The following is a 17,620-nucleotide window of genomic DNA, read 5'->3' as shown; positions in this document are numbered from 1 at the left end:
CACAAAAGAACTAAAAGCAAATGGGTCCAGTCTGCCACCTCTGTCCTTGCAGAAGAGGGGAGTGTATGGCTACTTATACGTTAGGAGTCAAACTGATTATAAAATTAAACTGGAGCTAAAGTGAAATTTCCTTTTACATAAGAAATTATTGATTTAATGGTGGCACGTGCCCCATTTACTCAATGAGTAGTATCATTGTTCTGGGATTACATTCCTTAAAATAAATTGGACTATTCGCATGTTAGTGTAGTTTTCTTTGAAAAACGAGAATTGTTCGATCTGCAGGAAGACTTACAGCGTAGGATGTGGTTAATTGGAAGAGACACACAGAAGACTTACGATCAGGTGCAATTCAATGTTTTGTGTAAGAAAAAAAAAAAACCAAACCCAGCAACAACAACAAAACAAAACAATCATACCTAATACTGGGAAACAGGAAAGACATTAACTTGGTAAATCATGCAAGTAAATATAAATCTGTTTTGAAGATGGTTTTTAATTTTAGAATAATGGGAGTTTTATTAGACAATCTCAGTGCATTATGGTTGTCTTGTGTTAAGTACAGCAGGCATATGGACTTGTTTTGTTGGCAAAGCAAAAAAAAAACGTTTAAATGTAAAGCAAGAAGAAATTGAGTAGGTAGTCTGAATTATTAACTTGGAAGAGAGAAGACATTAAGAAATGTAGGCCAGTCTAGAGAGATGATTTTCGTTGTAATGCATGTAATATTTGTATGGCATTTGGTAAATCAGAGATGGACTTCATAACCTTCTACAGTCAGAATCATCCAGATACCAGTTTATATGAAGTCCAAATGTCTGTTGATAACGTTATCTAAAAGTGTTGTCTGCATTGATTCTTTCAGATTTTTTCCTATTTATTAAAGTATGATACTCAAAAGATGTTTTATATTCACAAAAGTAAGCACGTGGTGGCTAATAAAAAAATGCTGTTCATGTTCGTTGGAACTCTATAGAATAGTCTTTTTTTCAGCATAAATAAGCTGATAGTTATGCTTGAAATTTGAAGATGGTAATTTCAAATACTGTGGGTACTGTGGCAGGTACCATGGGGGTACCTGGGGGTATTGACACTTAATATCATTTGAAAGGAGTTGGGTGGGGAAAAAGGCACAGTTGACCAATATTTTATTGTAGGGTGGTGAATTTGAGTCCATTTTTCAAATAGAATCTTAGTTCAGTCAGGATTTCAATGATTTTCTTCCTGACTAAGAATTCAGGCTTCATTTACATGTTGGTAGGTGGTATATGCAGTAATCAACTAGTTTGCAGAAATTAAAGTTATCTGAGCCCTGACATTTCTGAAATTTATCAAGAAATAATTCTGTATCACTTGTGCTACCTAAGCTATCCCTCTCAGTTAGCAGTGAAAGTACAAGATAAATCTGCTAGTGTTCATAAAGCTGTGTAAGAAACGTGCTGCAACAAGAATCACTTCACGTTTCAGGTATGTTGATTTGCAAAATACAAACCAATTTCTTAGTGTATCAATGTTTATTAATATATATTAATATACTAATATAAATATACATAAAGAAAATACAGTATTGTAAATTAGTTTAGAATTCTAATGCAGTTATGTTACAATATTATTTTAGTCTATAATAATACAATTAATATATGAATATTCTATCATTTAATATATTATTGATATGTTACCATAAGTTCTCATCATAATGTTAGCTTTAGTTAATTGGCCTAAATAAAGGTGAAATCTATTTTGAATGCTTTGTGAGTATATGTTAATGATTAATTGATTCTATGTTAATGACTAATTATTTGCATACTACTTAAGTACAACCTTAGCAGGCAGTAAAAGGAGACAGAGTTCTTAGGATTGCTTCAGATACATTCACGGCTTTTAATTTTTTCCCTTTCTGGTATTATGTCAACGAGGCTTTGTATAAAACAGTGTGGTACACAATAGTTGAATGTTTGATTTGTTGATCTGGATTGCTTTTGACAAAGATTCCATGAAGCTGTTGGCACAATGGTAGGAAATAACGTGTACTGTATAGTAATGCTTTGAGCTGGTAGAACACCTGATAAATACTACTTTTTTACTGTATCTGGTGATATGCATGTTTGTTAGGTGTTACTTTTACTCATGTCTCAGACATAACGTAAAGGAAGTGTCCTGTATGGTCTGTCATCATTAGATCATCATCTGGGAAACATGTGGATTAGAGAATATTATCAAATAGAGGAGTGAGACTGAACGGGGGAGAGAAAGACATCATTTGTACAGAAGAATTGAACATATAATAGTACCTCTCATTGGTACTGTGTTTGCACTGCAACTGAAATTTGTAATTGCAGGATGTCTAAAACCTATCCAAACTGGACTTCCTGTGTCTCAGATACAAAAATACAAGGGAAACAGTGGTGGTTCAACCATGGAATATACATGGGCTTAGGACCACAGGTCTTTCATGACTGTGTGTGCACACTTAGAGTTCAGAGTGGTCTCTTTGTGTGTGGTACCTCTGAACTGATTTTAACTTAATTTGCAGGGTGTACCTGTGTTTTTGAAAATCCTCTATTTTTCTTTTTCAGGAGTATCTTCTGTTTCATGATAAAAGTAGTTATTTGTAATCCAGAGTAATACGACTTGTCTTCTTTGCACTTTAAAGGGCATGTATCAAATGCCTATTACTGGTGGGTAGTTGTGAAGCAAACTGTTCACAGTTTGTTTTAATGTTGGAGCTGGCTGACGTGATTGAAGTCACCACACCATATCAAACCAAAGTAGTTCAGGTGGTACTTTGTGTTTTCTTCTTGCTAGACTTTAAGATAAAGAGAGACAAAATCAGCTCTTACTTTTCTTCAGTCAGCCTTTGAAAGCTTGAGTTTAGCAAGGACTCTGCCAATACCAAGACTTGTATTTTGTTTAAGCCTTTGTACAAGAACATCAGAAAAATCTGTTCACGGTGCAAATTTTAGATGTGACTAAGTGAATATTTAATGAATTTGAGGTCTTTAGCCAAGTGGCAGTAATGGAAGGTAATAGAAATGGTCCTAAATTTTCAGATTTATATTTGTCATCTTTTAGTTCTGCAGGCTTTTGTGTGAGGCTTCCTGCTCCCCAGAAAGAGGGATTGTTTTGTTTTCAGATCAATCAATCTAAGTTTTTAATGTGCTCATTATGTTTTTTCTATGTAACCTGTCAGATCTGGGGCTTATCTTCTTTTGAACACAATTTCTGCCCCTTTTTTTAGGGTACATTCCTGTTTATCTTCTTTCAGTTTCCTTTTGTTCATGTCTGGCATTTTTTTGTTCTCAGAGAAGGCAGTGTGGTATTTTTATATGGTCTTTATTTATCTGTACCTGTACAGATCTTAATTTTAGCTGCTCCTTTTACTACTTTTGAACAAGTTTTTCTGTTTATATTTAACTTCTGATTTTTGAAGTATATTTAGTTTGAAGTAATATTTGTTTTTAAAACTTTGCAAAGGTATAAAATTTAAACATATTAACAAAATAGCGAACTAACAGTGAAACAAATCTTGCATGTTCTTCTGGTTGATTTGAATTCAAGAATTCTTGTGCTTTTGTGCATTTCTATCTAGCTGTTCAGAAAAAAAAAAAAAGTTGTTGGCAGTTGTACGTTGTTTTGATGCTTTGAAAAATAGCAGTACCATACTTCCTATCCCTCTCAGTCTACATTGTAATATTCAACATGTTTTTGTCATTTTTTGTAGGTGCTAAATAGTGTAGTTCCTCATACTGTGTTTCTTCTTTAGTCCTGGAATTTCTGTCTCCATGGTTTGTCCCTTACTGATGCTTGTGTACTTTGTGGTATAATTTTCTACCCAAAATAACTTCCCAGTTTATTTGTTTTAAGTAGCATCTTCGACTGTTGTTGATCTGGGAGGACATTGTTTTGCTGATATGTGGAATATTAACAAGATTTACTTGCGGCCACTTTTTTAAAAATAGCTTTCATACTGTATCCTAGTAATGTGGGTATCCTAATAATAAGAAATCTAACTGCTGAAGAACTTGCCTGCACGGACATAAAAATGGCATATTTTCTCTAGGCGACAAAATTTCTGAAAGGGTGAATTTGTCTCCCTCTTTCCTGTTCTCCTTATGACTTCAGTGGAGCTGGTCACCTCCTTTGAAGAAGAGACTTTTTGAATCAACGCAGCTGTTTCAAATCAAGATAGATTCTGATTGTCCAAGAAGACTGCTGGGATTTTTTCATGGCGATTCTGTAGAGGTGATGCCTAGAACTTCTTAAGCACTTCTGTGAACTGCTTTTCCCTAGTCTCCACAGCTAGAGGTGGCACTTTTTGTGATACACAGCCTTAGATAATAATCTTACAATTCTTAAAAGCAATGTCTCTAACAACAGGAAGAGTGCTTTGGGTCCCACTTAATTATCCTGTTGTACAAAAGAACTCACGTTTGGAGAAGGACGTGTTTGTAAAAAATGATCTGTTTGAACATAAATAGTGAAGTTTACCGGAAATCAAACTTTATTTTAAAATTCCAGATCAGGCTTTTGATCTTGCTTTTTTTTTCCTTTGAGGAAAAACTCAAGAATTAAAAGATAGAATGGACATGAGGACAGAATATTATTAAAGGGACTTTTGTGTAGCATATAGTGCCTCCTTTTATGCAAAAAAAGGAGTCTGGGGTGCAGGACAAACTGGCCGGAAGGTATTGGAACACACTTGTCAGCTAATGGGACTGGAGAAAGGTTGGTCCACTCGCATTGGAGAAAAATTGGTGTCCAGGCTGTGTTGTTTTGGCCAAGTGTGAGAGACAGAACAACAGTATCTGACTGAGAATAGTTCATGAAGAGAGCATGAACAGAGTGAATACTTTTAACCACTTGCTGTGTTAATTTTCCTCTCCATCAAGGTCATAAATGAGATATAGTACCTTGGTTCAGCACCTTTGAAATCAAAACCAGGAAGTTCAGAAAGAATTGACAGAGTACATTTGCAGGGTATTTGGCTGACTAGTTATTACAGATACCCTTTTCATGTTTCCTTTTTCTCCTTTCCTTTCTCTTCGGCAAAAATTTCCATTTTACAAACACTCCCTGAACAGTTATGATGACCAGGTTCTACACAGCTATTTCTCTTATGTGCTTTGTTTTCCTACATGCTTTATTTTCCTGCTTTAAAGAAAACAAATCTTCAGGAAGTACCATTGTGCAGACAGGAGTGTAAGGATTACAGTTTTAAGATTACTTATTGTTATTTCTCTTACTTGGCAAAAATATTTTATCTCTTGATTCTTCCCTCTTCCAGATTCCTAAAGAGAGAACAAAAAAGTAATGTATTTTATCCCTTATGGCATTTCCCTGCACGTTGCCAGTTCTTAACTGGAAATATGGAGAAACTGACATTTGATTGAGTGTTTCAGTTTGCTTTACCAAAATGGAGGTAAAGTAGCCTGGGTGCTTGTAACTGATGTTGAGTCTTTTGGACTGTGAACATACTGTTCTTTTGTCTTGAAATTTTAAAATTTGAGTTGCCAGCCAAGTCTGCCTTACTAGAGATAGTGTTATCTCTCAAGTTAAGTAGACCAGTTATGTGAGAGTGTCTCAGTCCTGCTGGTGAAAGGGTGAGACCTTGGAGGACAAATCCTCTGAAGGGAAAGGAGCAGGCAAATCCTGTAGATCAAAACCTGGTTAATTGCACAGTTTGTCAACAGGCATTTGGCTTTTAATACCATGGCGTCCATAATTGGCTTCCCATCTCTCTCTGAAAGTCCTTGATCCTCAAGTGAGACAACTGGCTGGCCAGCCTGGTGAGTGGAGCTTTGGGTTGGTGAAGGGACATTATGACCCATGGTTAGGGGAGGTATTGGCATGTGCATGGAAAGCAAAGGGTCCAAGGTGGTGGAAGCAAGAGGGATCTTGGGATTGGTAAAAGGATACCCATCTCAAGTACATGTATGCAGATACATGCAGCCTGGGAAACACGCAGAATTAATTCCTCCTGCTTATAGTCACAGAACTATGACATTGTTACATTGTTGGTATAGTGGAGACACGATGGGACAGTTCACATGATTGGAGTGAGAGATGGATGCATACAAACTTCTCAGGAAGGGCAAAGATAAAGAGGTCAGGGCTGCGATAACGTGAAGAAGTTTGGATATAAGGAGCTCTTCATTGGGATGACAGCAGGCTGCTTGAGAGCTTGTGGATGAAGATGAGAGAGGCCAGAAAGGATAGCAGTGGTGGTAGATCACCTGATCAGGGTGAGGAAGAGGACAAAGCCTTCTTTAAAAGTCTCTGATTTAAAAGGCTCTGATTTTCATGGAGGACTCAAATTCCCTGACACTTGCTGACAGGGTAACACTGGAATGCAAGCAGTCAGGAAGTTCTCTGGAGGATATTGGGGATAAATTCTTAATACAGGTACTGGATATGTCAAGAGGGTGATACACAACTGGATCTGCTGTTTATTATCAACAACTGCTTGGGGATCATATGATCAGTTGTAGCCTTGGCTATACTGACTGTGAAATAGTAGACACCAAGGTCCTGGTGGCACTAAGGAAGGAGAGTAGCAGAGCACAGACTCTGGAATTTAGTAGAGCAGACTTCAGTTTCATTCAAGGAAGTGGGATCCTATAGGAGGCAACTGTGAAGGGTAGAGGAGCTCAGCAGACCTGACACGTGCTTAAGGAGAACCTCCTCCAAATGCAAAGATGGTTCATCCTGACACTCAAGAAACTAATAGATGTATTGTGAGACTGGGAAAGATGAACAGGAAACTCATGACCTGGCTCCAGTGCAAAAAGTCAGTATATAGGAGCTGGAAATGGGCAGCGTAAAAAGGAGGAATTTTGATCCTCTTGATCCATCATATAAGGATGTTGTTAGGAGAACCAAAGCTCATGTAGAGTTGACACTTGTAAGAGACATCAAGAGCAATACAGAGAGGTTTTACCACTGCTTTGGTATTAGAAGCTTTAACAAGAAAAATATGGATCTATTGATGAGAAAGATAGATAATTCAGTATCAACAGATGTTGTCTTCATTGCTTTAGTTTTCACTGACAGGCTCTCTCTTGTTGCTGTGCCTAGTGAAAGCATTCAAGAAGAGTCCTCAGAAGTGAATGAGGCATGACTCAAGGAGTGCTTGCAAGAACTTGACCAGGTCCGTGGGACTAGATGAGTTGCATCCATGTATGCCAATGGAACTGGCTGATGTTGTAGTGATGCTCCTCTGATACTCCTCTGTACAATATTTTAAAAGTTGTGGAGATCAAGGAGGTCTCTCACAAGGGCAGATGTTGCCTCCATCTTCAAAGACAGCCTTATTTCAGTGTGAGGAAAACCATGGGACAGTCCTCTTGGAAGTGCTGGCCATTTGTAGATGATTTGGAATAGCCAGGGTGGATTTTTTTTCCAAGAGCAAATCAGGCCTTACAAGCCTGGCTGCCTTCTATGATAAAATGGTTAGCTGTGTGGCCAAGAGGAGAGCAACAGATGTTATTTACTTCAACTTGTAGCAAGTCTTTTGTCTGTGTCCCATAATATCCTGTCCCAATTAGGATCTTGTCATCTGCTTGGATGGACATCCACATGTGTTTAAAAAAGACATAAGATTTAATGATCAGGTTCAGAGGATAGTGCTTAATGAGTTGTACACTACCTGGAAAATGATAACAAGCAGTGAACTGCAGGGGTGTGTCCTGGGGCCTGTACAGTTCAATATCTTAAGCAACAGTGTGGCAGTGGCAATGCACTGCACTCTCACCAAGTTTAAACACCAAATGATGGAAATTCAAGGGTAGTACTGCCAATCAGAGGGACCTGAACAGGCAGGAGGAATGGGCTGACAGGAACCTCATGAAATTCAACAAGGATAAATGAAGAGTTTTCTTGCAGCTGAGAAGGCAGAGCCCCTTGCAGCAATTTTAACTAGCTGGGAAGTAGCTCTGATGAGAAAGACCTGCGGGTCTTGGTAAACAGCAAGCTGAACACGAGCCAGCAGTATTTGGACTGTATGAAAAGGGAGTATAATCAGATGACTGGGGGAAGTGATTTATTCCCCTTTACTAAGCATTAATTAGGCTGCATTAAGAGTACTAGATTCCACCCACCCCCAAACACACACACGCCCTACTTCAATGCACAAGAGAGAGACACATAAACTAGAGTGAATTCAGCAAAGGGCTACTGGGGTGGTTTGGGGAGCACAGTGATACATGGCAGGTAGATCAGAGATGGTGGACATAACTTGTGACAAGATAGGGGAGAAAATTTTGATTCTTCGGATTGTGTTCTGTAGCTTACCTTTTCAGTTGCTTAATTGTTATGGGTTAAAGCATTAATTGCTTTAATAAAAAAAAGCATAAGTACCACATGTTAAAAGTTAGAATGTTTTGGGTTTCATAACCATTTCATAATTACCATGAGATAAAAGTATCTTTTGAAGGTGAAGAATGGTTTGACTTGCATCTTTAGGTTTTTGTTTGTTTTCCCAGAACATAAACTATATATTTAGTATTTGTAACACTATCCTTTCTCTAATAAACATGCAGACTTGGAATCAGAGTCTTTTGATGTGCTTTCAAGGGGGTGATTTTTAGATGTGTGTTGAAGCTTATTTTGTTCCCACTGAGGAAAGTAATTCCAAGCAGTAGAGGAAGAACAGAAGAAAACAAACAAGTGCAAAAAGGCAAGGAATGTGTGTGGGGGGGAAAATGGTGGTGAGCACAATATTATGAAAAGTTATTATGAAAATAAAAGAAATTAAAAAATGAGTGGTGTTGAAATACATGTGTACATTTAAGACAATCAGTGAGGATGGAAGGAGCTCTTGGGATTTCAGGGTCACGTACAGCAGATTGGCTGGGCCCATGTCCAGTTGGATTTTGAATATCTTTATGGGTAGAGACTCAGCAACCTCTCTGGAACAATCCCATATCAAAGATGTTACAGATCCCATTTTTGTGTCCCTTTCCTAGAATCACTCCTCTAAGCTCATGTCTGTCTTACTGTGGGGTGCCCAGATCTGGCCTAACCAGTGCAGAGTAATGAGGAATGTTCACCTTCCCTTCACTTGCTGGCAGTGCTCTTAATGCAATCCAGGAGGCTGTTCACCTTCTTTGCTTATGAGGGCACATTGCTGGTTTATGGTCAGCTTGTTGTTCGTGAGTTCCTCAAGGTCTTTCTCTACCAAGCTGCTCTCCAGCCAGTTGGCAGTCAGCATGTACTGGTGCATGGGGTACTCCCTATGTGTAGGACTCGCATTTCTCTTATCCTCGTATCTGGAAATTATTTCCAGGATTATTTGCTCTGACAGCTTCCAAGGGATTGAGTTGAGGCTGACCAGTCTTTCAGCAGATCTTCCTTCTTGAAGTTAGAAGTGACGCTTTCTCTCTTTCAGTTCTCAGGAAGGTGTTCAGGAAGGACCTTTCAAAGATGACCAAAGTAGCCTTGTCCAGAGGTCAGGCAGCTCCTTCAGTGCTAATGGGTGCAACCTGTTAGGCCCCACAGGCATATATGTCCAGTTTAAATGCTCCATAACCTAATACCCCTCCACAGAGGCTGAGTCTTCCTTGCTCTAGACATTCCCTGTGGTCATTCCCTGTGGTCTTGGGAGCTGGGATTCCTGAAATTTGGTCTTATCAGTGAACACTGAGGCAAAGAAGGTGCTAAGTACTTTGGCCTCTTCTGTGTTTATTGTCATCAGAGGTTCCACTATATTTAGCAGCAGACCCACATTTTCGCTAGTTTTCCTTTCCTGTTTTTACAGTTGCATAATCTTTCCTTGTTCCCTTTCCTTCACATCTCTTGCTAGATTCAAATCAAGGTAGGCCTTGGCTTTCCCTATGCCTACACAATTGGACAGGAACTCCATATTCCCCCCTGGGTCAGGTGCCCCTGCTTCCACCATTTACACGGTTTCTTTTTATGTCTGAGTTTATTCTGGGAGCTCCTTGCTTATCCATGCAGGCCTCCTGCTGCTGTTGATTTCCTGCATATGGTGATAGACCTTTCTTGAACTTGCAGGAGTTGATCCTTGAATTATCAGCCAGCTCTACTGGACCCTCTTCTCTCCAGCGTTATATCCCGTGGGATTTTTCCAAACAGATCTCTGAAGATATTACAGTCTCCTCTCCTGAAACCCAGGGTTGTCTTGCTTTTTACTTTGCTTCTTCCACAAAGGATCCTGAACTCCATCATCTCATATTGTAGCCAAAGTGCCCTGACTTTAATGTCCCATGAACAATTCTTCCTAGTTTGTCTAGCAGTGCACCACTCCTTGGTCACCTGTGTCAGAAAGTTATCACTGCACTCCAGAAATCTCTTAGGTTGTTTGTGTTCTTTCTTGTCCTTTCAGCAGATATTAGAGTGCTTTAAGTTCCCTGTGAGAACCAGTCCCTTTAAACTTGAAACTTCTTCCAGTAGTCTGAAGAAGGCCTCACATACTTATCCCTGATTAGGAGGTCTATAGCAGGCAACTACTACAGCATCGCTCAATGTTGTTCTGTTTGCTAATCTTGATCTGTAAGCTCTTGACTGGCTCCTGACCTGCCCTTCCATAAGAGGGTCCCCCTCCTTGCCTGTCTAGCCTGTCCTCCCTGAAGAGCCCATATGCATTTGTCACAGCACTCTGGTCACGTAAGCTATCCCACCACGTCTCCATGAGGTCATAGACCTGCAGTAATGGCACAGACTTCCGTAATTCCTCTTCTTTGTTCCCCATGCTGCATGCATTGGTGTATAGGTGTTTCAGGGAGGCACCAGAGCGTGTTGATTCCCCAGAATTGACATGATGGCACTTCTTTCTTTACAGGCCTACACTTCAAGTGATTGCACTTCTGTGCTTTTTTTTTTCTTGCTCATTGCTATGTCCCTTATCTTCTGATCACCCCAGGCCCTTTGCTCGCCTACCCTATTGACAGTGTCCTCACTTGTTTGTTGAGAAATCTCTCCCAACAGTTTTACCTAAAAGTCTATGAACGTTTGTATAAATCTACATAAAAATAAATAATAATGGAAGTGTCACAAATTCCAAACATACACATGAGACCTAGAAAGACTGTATTACTATTATGCAATAGCCATTAGACATTTAAATGGAGCATTTAATATCATGAGTAGTGGAATTGGACATCATGGCACAGGTATTGAATGTGCCATGGTTTCAGCAGGGATGGAGTTAACTTTTTTTTGCTAGTAGGTGGTGTACTGCTATGTTTTGGGATGAGAAACAGTGATGATGGCATACTAACGTTTCTGGTTGTTGCTAGACAGTCAAGGCCTGTTTTGCTCCTTATGCTGCCGTGCCAGTGAGCAGACTGGGAGGGCACAAGAAGTTGGGAAAGGGATACAGCTGGGACAGCTGATCCCAACTGGCCAAACTGTTATTCCAGACCATATGATGTTATGCTTAGTATATAAAGCTGGGGGAAGAAAAAGGAAGGGGGGGGACATTTGGACTGAAGGCATTTGTCTTCCCAAGTAACCATTATGTGTAACGGAGCTCTGCTTTCCTGGAGATGGCTGAACACCAGCCTGACAATGGGAAACAGTGAACGAATTTCCTGTTTTGCTTTGCTTGCATGCGTGGCTTTTGCTCTACCTATTAAACTGCCTTTATCGCAAGTCATGAGTTTTTCCTCACTTTTCCTGTTCTGATTATCCCACATCTGGACTCGGGGGAGTGAGCAAGCAGCTGTATGGTTCTAGCTGAGGTTAAACCACAACAGATGTAATTTTTCTGAAGAGAATTAGGCAATATAAGGAATGAAGACGTTCCATACCCTCTAAATGCCGAATTAATTAGGATTTTTTCTCTCTGTAGGTCATCGTGTACTTTCTGGAATTCTTGGTGAGATAAGATTAATCCTGTTCTGAGTAGGAGCGTCTGTGAATGCCAATCTCTTTTCATTAAAGTAGTGCTGTCATGTACATTCAAGCCATGATAATCCATTCATTACTAACTTTCTAGGCTAGAAATGCGGTTTTGGCCTTGTTTGCGAGCAATTCTCATTTGCCTTTGGTTTGATATGAAGCATTCTCTAGTAAATGCCTTTATGTCTTTGCATTTACTGTTCTATGGTGGATACCTTGAGATATTTCTGGTTTGTGGTTTTGGTTTTTTGTTGAGGTTTGTTGGTTTGTTTTGGTTGGTTTTAAAGCACCTTATTTTTATTTATTTATTTATTTTGCATTATTTTTATTATTGTACAGAGTACTTACCATGTTTCTCTATTTTCAAGACTCTTCCTTTGCTATTCTTTGTTTTCTGGAAGCCTTTTCATCCTGACAGTATCCCTGTGAGTATTTGTTACAAAGGGGTCTGCTGCTTCTCGTGTCTTTGTTTTTGAATTGAGATTCTCACTTAATCCATCTGGGTACACAGATTGGTCTCCTATAATCATATCTAAGCTCACGATGAGTCTACTCTCAGAATTGTAACATAATGTAAAATCTGGATAGATGCTTTTAATATTTTCTAGGAAGAATCACTTGTTTGTACCCCTGCCTTTTCCTAGCATAAAAGAGCTTATTGACTAGTCCAGAATCCTCGGAATGATGTCTTGAGCAGTCTCTTTGCATGTTCTGAGTCTTGCAGTTCAGTCCACAAACACGTGGGGAAGTGGACTGAGCTTAGACCATGCTCTGTGATGCCAAGCACAGCTCCTGTAGCTTTGTTTGTCATATGTGAAGTCTTTGGGGTTCCGTCTTTGTGGGTCTTAAACCAGCTCTTTTTCACAGAATCATGGAATCATAGAATCTTCATGGCTGGAAGGGACCTTTGAGATCATCAAGTCCAACCATCCACACACCAAAAAAACAAAAAAAAAACCAAAACAAAAAACCACAAACAAACAACCTACAACCTCTGCCACTAGAGCATGCCCTGAAGTGCCAAATCTACATGTTTCTTAAATACCTCTAGGGATGGTGACTCAACCACCTCCCTGGGCAGGCCGTTCCAGTGCCTGACCACTCTTTCAGTAAAGTAATTCTTCCTAATATCTAATCTAAACCTCCCCTGCCACAACTTCAGACCATTTCCTCTGGTCCTGTCATTATTCACCTGGGAGAAGAGGCCAACACCCACCTCTCTACAGCCTCCTTTCAGGTAGTTGTAGAGGGCAAGGAGGTCTCCCCTCAGCCTCCTCTTCTCCAAGCTAAACGTGCCCAGCTCCCTCAGCCTCTCCTCATATGACCTGGTCTCCACACCCCTCACCAGCCTCATAGCTCTCCTCTGGACACGCTCCAGCACCTCAATGTCCCTCTTGTACAGAGGGGCCCAGAACTGAACACGGTACTCGAGGTGAGGCCTCACCAGTGCCGAGTACAGAGGCACCATCACTTCCCTACTCCTGCTGGCCATGCTATTCCTGAGACAAGCCAGAATGCTGCTGGCCTTCTTGGCCACCTGGGCACACTGCTGGCTCATGTTAAGCTGGCCGTCCACCAGCACCCCCACGTCCTTTTCTGCTGGGCAGCTTTCCAGCCACTCTGCCCCAAGCCTGTAGCGTTGCTTGGGGTTGTTGTGACCGAAATGCAGGACCTGGCACTTGGCCTTATTAAACCTCATACCGTTGGCCTTGGCCCATCGATCCAGCCTGTCCAGGTCCCTCTGTAGAGCTTTCCCACCCTCAAGCAGGTCAACTCTGCCACCTAGCTTGGTGTCATCTGCAAACTTACTGAGGGTGCACTCAATTCCCTCATCCAGATCATTGATAAAGATATTGAACAAAACTGGCCCCAAAACTGAGCCCTGAGAGACACCACTGGTGACCGGCTGCCAAGAGGATTTCACCCCACCTGGTTCTTTATCGACATTCGGTCAAGTAGGTTAACATCTGCAGGTTTGAACCTGGATTTGGAGACTGGATGCCCATTTAGCATTGTGATAGGGCCAGCCACAAGCGGAATGGAGTTCGAGCAGGCTACTTGTAGTAGCCAGAGGTGGTGCCCCCTCCCCTGTTGGAACCAGCGGCTCCCCTGCAGTACCATGGACAGGTCCGCGTGCGGCCGCTGCCGCGTGGGTGGGAGCGGTCTTCCTGTGCCGCCCTCGCTCCGTCTCCGGTGGATTTCGTGGCACAGGGCAGTGTCTCGCTCCTATGGTACATAGGTTATTACGATCTGACAATGTGACTTGCTGCTCTCTCAGGCCAGTGCTTTCCCCTTTTCCCGGCTACTAAGTTTATGCTTGCTCTTCTAACATTCATCTCCTTTACAGATCCCAGGCTAAGGATAGTCCCTGCATCCAAATGTCTGCTTCCAGAGTCTAGCACTATGAACTATAATGTATTGTTTTGTAAATGCACCAAGCATTATGCCTACTACTGAGTTTAAAAAAAAAAAACAAAACCAAGGGAAAGTAATATCCTGGCTGGCTTGTTTGCGTATCCACAGTGTGAATTTGTAGGCTTGGAAGTTGGAGGTGTGTGTGTTTTGTTTGTGGGTTTTTTTTTTTAAACGCCTTAACAATTCATATTAGGTTATGATTGTTTTGATAGTAAGGTCTTCAACATATCCTGGGAAATAGGGTTTTTTTAATATTTTTTTTTTAGCACTATATATATAGTAATAAAATCTTTGCGTACTTGAAAAGTTGTCTTGTGTCTGTCGTTATAGTGGCTTGTGTAATAAAAACAAATAAAGTTGAATTAAAAGCACAGCTAATACTGTCCCATTTTGTACCTGTGCATTTGTATTTTCATGATAAATGAAATGGGTGTGCAATATTCTGAAAAAATCTTGAAAATATCGTCTGTTTTTTTGCTTGCATGCAATACAAAATAAAAGAACCTCTATGTCATTCAGTGCAACCTAGCACAGTTCGGTCCGTTATCAACATAATGTGCTGTCTTCAGGTGGGAAGATTTTGTTTGTTGCCTTCAAAACAAGCCCGTTTAAAATCAAATCTCCAGTCATGTTTGGTGAGGGTTGTAATTGTTTTATTGGTATGTTTTAGCCTTTGTTTAATTCTGTGTAAATAATGTGTGTTTGCAGTTTGTTGAACACACAGTTATAGTTAATGTTTAAATGAAAGCAACCAGTAGTAATTGTCATATTGCAATATTTTAAATCAGACTGAGGTATTTTCCACTTAACATCTTTTGAAATATTCAGACTGTTACATGTATTTGCTTTAATTTCAAAACATTCTTTTGGTTGTTAGTGACTTAGAGTGAATATATTGAAGCAAACATCACAACATAGTTCTGTTTTGCAAGAGTAGATTTCTGTAGAAATTATTTTTTACAGTAGCACATATTTAATTCTCTAGCCTGATGATTTTAACATATTTGTAATTTAGTATGTTTATAATAAAAGTTGATAAACAATTGTTCATCAGCTCATTTCAGGAGCTCTTGTTTCAAAGGCAAAGAAAAGTGTTTAAAAACAGTCCTCACTTTAAAAAGTGTGTATTCAATAAATCAGGATACAAGTTCATGCAGCTGTTAAATGCGAAAGCACAAAGTGTAAAGATGCAATGAAATGCTTTTGATACATACACTAGGCATAAATTCCATCATCTCAGACTCTTCTAAGGGATGATTGTAAAAGTTCTAACAAGCATTTTGAATGGTAATATTGAAAAGATTGTTTGCATATTTCTGAAAAAGTTACCCAACTGTTGTATGATGTGGGAGAAAATAAAGAGTTGCTGACTGAAAGCCTTGCAAAAGCAGAATAGAGGCTGATTGATCATAAATGGGATGTACACAAAGTAGCACATATGCAAAGATAGATACTGAAACTGGTAGTAAATTTGGTCCTGTTTTGATTTTTATATTGTTTGTTAACTGAATTCATACATTTGAGGAGCATAGCCAACATTATGTTCTGTTAGGTGTTACTGTGGCTGTTTCTCTGCTGACCTGGACAACACCCTTAGACAGTAACCGTAGAAGCTGACAAATGAATTAGTTGCCTGTGGTAAACATGACTTAGTGTGAATAAGGTTTTGCTCTTAGGAAGCCTAAAGATAAATTGTCATTAGACACTTTTCTTTATGATTCTTTGTGCGAATATAAACTTTGTATATGTTTTTTGACTAGTAAATTTTCCCCTGTTTTTATTCAGCCTTGTATTTTGACTCTTAGTGCATGTTGAAATATTTTTGTTCTAATTTCAGTATAGTAAAGTGATAGAACCAGAAAATTCCTGGGAGAGATCTGGCAATTGTAACTGAATCTCTCAGATTACAAGAACTGTTAGGGTTTTCACAGTGTGGTAATTGTCATCTAGCAGCTTGTTTTCTTGAAAGTTGGCCTTTGAGATATCCAGGATACTGCCCGCTTGTCATACCTGTAGTCAGCTGTGCTTGTGTACCTTTAGATTGTTTTGCAACCTGAAGGTTTAAAAACAAGAAGGGTGGGGGGAAAAAGTACAGGTAGAAGAAGGTTCAGTTGAAGATTTCTATCTGTCTGTGGCTAACCTATCTAAAAGGAAAGCTCATATTAGGAATTCTATTGTATTGAAGGATCTGGCTCTGTTTTGGGATTTAATTTCTTTAAAGGATTTAGTGTACTTACATGAAATACAAATGCAGTCCCACTTATTATCAAGAATGTATAACTGGAGATTTTTTTTTTAATCTCATTTTTGGTATGGTAAGGTGAAGAAATGAAGAAAAGTGATATTTCTTGTGTATATTTGACAGAGTAATATAACCACAATTTTATTAGATAACCATAATTTTTAAGACAAATGATGTGTAGCCTGATCATTATTAAAGCTATTGTATATCTCATGTGCCAGATGATTTAGTCTTTTAAGAGCAAGTAGCTGAGCAGAGATTTTTAGCTTTGGTAAGGCTTAACCATTTATTATTAGCCATCATTTGTGACAATGGTAGTTGATCTTCCTCTCTAGTTCTGGATATGCAGCTGTGTCATTTGTTGGAACATACCAGCTTTGTAAAGTTATTTGATAGCATTTGCTTGCTCCTGATGTAACTCATAGCAGAAAAGAAAATGTTTTCTCTGGTTCAAATACTTGATATCTTTTAGGAAAAACTTAGTCTGATAGTTACTTTCTGAGTGCCCTTATCCCAAAGAAAAAATACAGGAGGCACCCAAAAGAGAAAGAATGTCTACCATGACCTAGTATGTGATACAGAAATGATGAATTCCATCTATTTTATCCATCTAGATACAGGAATAACATTGCTTATGTTGGTAGGATTGCAGTGCTATGAGTGAAAAACATGCTTTTACCAATTGTTACCTCCACGCAACTGAATTTATTTTTTTCTATTTTGAGAGTTCTGTGTTTTCTAGTATAAATTAGAGGAGTTGTTTTATATAACTAGTTAAATAAAAAAAGTACGTTGTGCTTTAACACTTCAAGGTTGAGATAACGTACATGTAGTTAAAAGTCTTTTTAATAGTTTAAATTGGCACCAGTGGAGTTTACTCCTAATAGATATTCTACTGAGCTCAGTTTTGGCTTGTTTCCCAAAGATATGATAGTGGTAACACAAATGTCTCTAAGTTTGTGAGTACAGCTTTATGGTATTTTGCCACCTTCCTTCTTGTCTAAAGGCTGTATACAGAGAATGAGATGTGATGAAAAGGTTGTATTTGTTTTTTATTTTTGTTTTTTTTTAAATAACTACTTTCTAAATTTCTGGAGAAAATGC

The 17,620-nt window shown here is 39.3% G+C and overlaps 1 protein-coding gene across 2 annotated transcripts in view; it reads left to right on the top strand.

Annotated features, from left to right (window-relative positions):
• Positions 1-17,620, top strand: part of UHRF2 (ubiquitin like with PHD and ring finger domains 2) — a 96,737-nt gene that overhangs the window by 38,310 nt on the left and 40,807 nt on the right. The gene's annotated exons all lie outside the window — the stretch shown is intronic.

This window comes from Chroicocephalus ridibundus, chromosome Z (genome assembly GCF_963924245.1).
Source record: "Chroicocephalus ridibundus chromosome Z, bChrRid1.1, whole genome shotgun sequence".
Classification (NCBI taxonomy): domain Eukaryota; kingdom Metazoa; phylum Chordata; class Aves; order Charadriiformes; family Laridae; genus Chroicocephalus; species Chroicocephalus ridibundus.
This window is presented reverse-complemented; position numbering and strand designations above follow the sequence as displayed.